Here is a 5,000-nt window from a genome sequence, read left to right on the forward strand (position 1 = left end):
GTATGTAAAGAAGTTCCCACAATGGGATTAGAAAAAGAGAGAGAGAGAGGAGAGAGAGAGTGACGAGAGAGAGAGAGAGAGAGGAGAGAGAATTCAAAACAGGTCCTGCATCCGAGGTTCCCACCCCCAAAACAACCAAGATTAATGACCACATTGCTCTCTCCTTCCAAAGGTCCCTTTCACCAGGGAAGAGGTCACTTCGAATTCCTCTCGAAGGCGCCCCCAGCCGAGGTCGTGGCGATGTCCTTCAGTCTCCCTCTTAGATCTCCTTCAAGAAACATTCCTTCGGGCCCATTCAGATGCAAGAGAGAGATCTCTGGGTGGTATATATAGTAATGGCGCCCATTGTCAAGATGGGATGGAAGAGGCTCTGGCCGCGGGAGATGTTTATGGAAATATTCAGGAAGAAGATGCTGATGATGATGGGATATGGCGTTATTTGAGTTCGTAGCAGCGATGGAAATAATGATAGCTAATAATAATGATAATGGTGACAGTAATAATAACGTGGTAAGAGGAGATAAAGAGAAAAAGTACAGGGAGTATTTTTTCTTTGTTTTTTTTTTATTGATTAGAGTGATTCTGAACAACTGATATCTATCTAATCAATGATCGTTCTTGTATCTACCAGTATGCCCCCCCCCCCCCACAACCCCCACCCCACCAATTAGCTCTTTGTTTCCTGTCTGGGCAGATTCCAAGCATAAATCTCCATGTCGGTGAGACTTGTGTCACCGGTTTTAAAAACAAGAGTGGGTCTTGTTTTGCAATGAAAACAGGGTCTGAATGTAGACAAGATTGGGTCTTGTATTGCAGGGGAAACGTCTGAATAAAACCAAGATTAGGTTCTTGTGTTACAATGAAAAAAGCGTCTGAATGAATGTATGATTGTGTCTTGTTTTGCAATGAAAAAGGTCTGAATGAAGACTGGTTATTGTGTTGCAATCCAAAAGGGTCTGAATAAAGACAAGTTTATGTGTTGTTTCGCAGCGAAAAAGAGTGAATAAAAACAAGATTGCGTCTTGTATTGCAGCAAAACAAAGTCTGAATAAAACAAGATTGTGTCTTCTATTGCAGCGAAAAAGTCTGAATAAAAACAAGATTGCGTCCTGTATTGCAGCGAATAAAAAAGCCTGAATAAAAAGCAATGATGGGTTCTTGTGTGTTGCACTAAAAAGTGGTCAGAAAATATATAAGGAAAATGCAGATCCTTAACTTTGTGCATCTTTTACTCCAGCGAAGGATGCGAGAAAGAGTTCTGACAAGGTGAGGGAAAAGTTAGGACGCCGACGCTCGTTTGCTTCGAGTTCCTTTATCTTGAGGGACGGGAGATTGAATCGAGAATGAAGAAGGAAACTAAGTATATATGTATGTATGTGTGTGTGTCTGTGTGCGTACATATCTTCAGGATATGAAGACTAACACGTAACACGAGAAAGCGTTTCGTACCTTGTCTTGAATCTTCTCCTTTCCTGTGTTTTTTTTTTTTATATTTTTTATTTTTTTTGTGAATGTTCATCGCGTTTAGTTTTGTTTATATACTTATATATATATATATATATATATATATATATATATATATATATATATATATATATGTGTGTGTGTGTGTGTGTGTGTGTGATTTCCCATGAGTAGGCTTTTCCATGGAGACTAGCTGGCAAGCAAATGATGTAGAAATTAACTGAATGTTCATAAGACTTATTTTTTTGAGCTTCGTGAAGAATTGTTCATGAACCTTATAATATTTATCTCGGCGCCCGAATTCACTCCCAGTTTAATCTGCTGTGTAAACGTAAAAGATCGCCTCCTGAGTAAAGTTAATTCTTCTTCTTGTTTACAATGCGAATGCAAAGCGTCTTATACCAAACAACACCAGCATCTTGAATCAAGCACGTCTTGACCAAGATGTAATGACCCTCGACTAAGATTGTTCGTTTGAACCTGTTGGTAGAAAAAGTCGCCCGTTCGTGTCCCCTATTCGTTTGTTCGTCTCTTCTTGTGAAATTGGCAACGAAGAGAGAAGACCAGCTCTCCATTTCGGCTCATTCAGATGGGAGCAATTGAGTTCGGTGGCTGGAGAGAGATTCGGTCGTTTGTTCTGCTGACAGGAGCCGTTGCATTTTCGTCTCTTAAAGGTCCTTTTTTTGAGTCTTGAGTTCTTTCCTCCTTTCTTGAAGAAGAAGCAACATTTAGTTCTTTGCTTACTCTGGGTGTAATCCTACCAACTTCTTTGTTGTTGTTGTTGGGCTTGGGGTAGGAAAGGTCTGGGTAATACCTCCCCCCTCTCCCCCCCCCCAAAAAAAAAAGGTCTGAAAAGGGTGTTTTACGTTGAGTTTGAGATACAGGAATTTTAGGATAGGATATTTAAGAATGGTTGACTAGAATGAAAATGTAACAAACAAATAATATGCGTGTTAAACAGCACTGCACAATTATTTTTAAAGAAATGTAGCGTATTCATTTTAGTTTTCGTTGGTGAAACAAGGCTCTGAACTATGCATCAGATGGGTGGAGTCAGATGTGAGCAACACTGGTTCACGTGACACGTCAACCAGAGGCGACATAAAAGACATTTTACTACTCACGACAACAATAGTTCATCAACCTATGGGAGTCGACCTCATCATCCAGAAATGGGGAAAAGAAATTTGATCAAAGTTATCTCAGACTTTCCTTCGTCGTTTTCAAGTTCTAGAGGTAATGTTACGAATGATGGTAGAAGGAAAAAAGGACTTATCTCGCTTATCTCGCACACATGTTCAATACAAGTCAACGACTTTTATAGGTCATCCACAGCAGAGCATCATAGGATATTAGCCAACATATGGGAGAGATTCGCTCTCCTACACTGTAGACGACTTGTTGTCAACCTTTTCGTGATGTGTATGTGTTCAGTTTATGACACCTGTTTGTGACTCGCTTATGACACGTGTTTGTGAGACACGTTTATGACGCATGTTTTTTACATGTCTATGATGCGTGTTTGTGACATTTCTATGACACATGTTTGTGAGACATGTTTATGACATGTGTTTGTGAGACATTTTTATGGCACGTGTTTGTGACATGTTTATGACACATGTTTGTGAGACATGTTTATGACGTGTTTGTGACATGTTTATGACACTTGGTTGTGACATGTTTATGACACTTGGTTGTGACATGTTTGTTGCAACGTGTTTGTGACATGTTTATGACACATGGTTGCGACATACATATGACACAATGTGTTTGTGACATGTTTATGACATGTGTTTGTGACATGTTTATGATATGTGTTTGTGACATGTTTATGACATGTGTTTGTGACATGTTTATGACATGTGTTTGTGACATGCTTATGACACATGGTTGCGACATACTTATGACACATATTTGTGAGACGTGTATGGCAGGTGTTTGTGAGATATGTTTATAACACATGTTTGTGACACGTTTATGACATTGATTTGTGACAAGTTTATGACACATGTTTGTGACATGTTTATGACACGTGTTTGGGACATGTTCATGACATGTAGACGCATTTCGAGGTCACGAGCCCCGCTACAAAAAATTCATAGTACCTCCTTTTGATTACATGAATGATACAGACCTAACCAGCAGTGCTTTGGAAATTGATACTTAGTTTAGGTAACGTTTTATTTAGCTTCTTACTTTGTCTTTTATTATTTGTTTATAATTTCACTATTGACTGATTAGTTTCGGGTATTTATTGTCCATTTAATATACCTTAATTCTTCTTCGCCAAAACCTGTTTTCGTAACGCTTCACTCCTAGACGTCTGGTTATGAGCTTTGAACATTGAAGCTGCTTGCGAAACGTAGCAGTGATAATAATAATAATAATAATAATAATAATAATAATAATAATAAAATAATAATAATAACAGACTCGCTACCCACGCGTGAGAAAGCAATCACTAGAAAACACATCATTGGACACATCCATTTATTACGGAGCGACCACAACTCCGTTCGCCCGCGTATGATTTGTGATTCATTTTCCTCGAAACATTTTCATTCATTACTCTGAAAGCTACTTCCTATTCAGGATACAAATGCTCCTCCTTTTTATGATTATTATTATTTATTTGTATTTGTCGTTCTGAATGGCTGGCGCCACGGACTGTCTTCATCAGCTGCTTTGCATTATTGGTTCTGTGTCGACCTTTGCTCTTTGTCTAAGTAGTCTTTGTTTTCAGTCTCTATATGTTGTCTTGATTTGGGCGACAGATTTGATTCCCTCTCAATCAATGCATGTTCATCATGAGAGAGAGAGAGAGAGAGAGAGAGAGAGAGACCGTGTAATATCTAAATATATAAATACATTGCACAAAACAGAGAGATTTGTGGAGTGGTTGTGAGTGGGCGGGACGAATCAAGCCTGTGGTTATATGTGAATTGGGGGAAACCGTGGAGAGAGTTGGGTTTTGGGGGCCGGGTTGGGTGGGGGGCGGGGGGAGGGGGCGAGAAAAGTATGAAGGGAAGCACGATTTGGACCGGTACAGCGGCGGTAGGGAGGGATATTTTTTAAAGGGACTTGATCCAAATGGTTTTCTGGCCACTGATGACGGAGCCAAGGCTCGCCTGGAAAGAGAGAGAGAGAGAGAGTGTGTCTGTTAGAAACAGGGAGAGAGAGAGAGAGAGAGAGAGTATCTGTGATTAGAGAGAGATAGAGAGACAGAGACACACTGAGAGAGAGTATCTGTGAGAAACAAGAGAGAGAGAGAGAGAGAGAGAGAGAGAGAGAGAGAGAGTATCGTGAGAAACAGAGATAGAGAGAGAGATGCAGAGAGTAGAGAGAGAGAGGACCGAGCAGAGAGACAGAGACATTGAGAGAGAGTATCTGTGAGAAACAGAGAGAGAAAGAGAAAGAGAGAGAGAGACGTATTGAGAGAGTATCTGTGAGAAACAGAGAGAGAGAGAGAGAGAGAGAGAGAGAGGAAAGCACCTAACTGTAGTGTTTCATCGAAGATTTTATTACAGCCTGAAAAC

The sequence above is a fragment of the Macrobrachium nipponense genome, chromosome 45 (genome assembly GCF_015104395.2).
Source record: "Macrobrachium nipponense isolate FS-2020 chromosome 45, ASM1510439v2, whole genome shotgun sequence".
NCBI lineage: Eukaryota > Metazoa > Arthropoda > Malacostraca > Decapoda > Palaemonidae > Macrobrachium > Macrobrachium nipponense.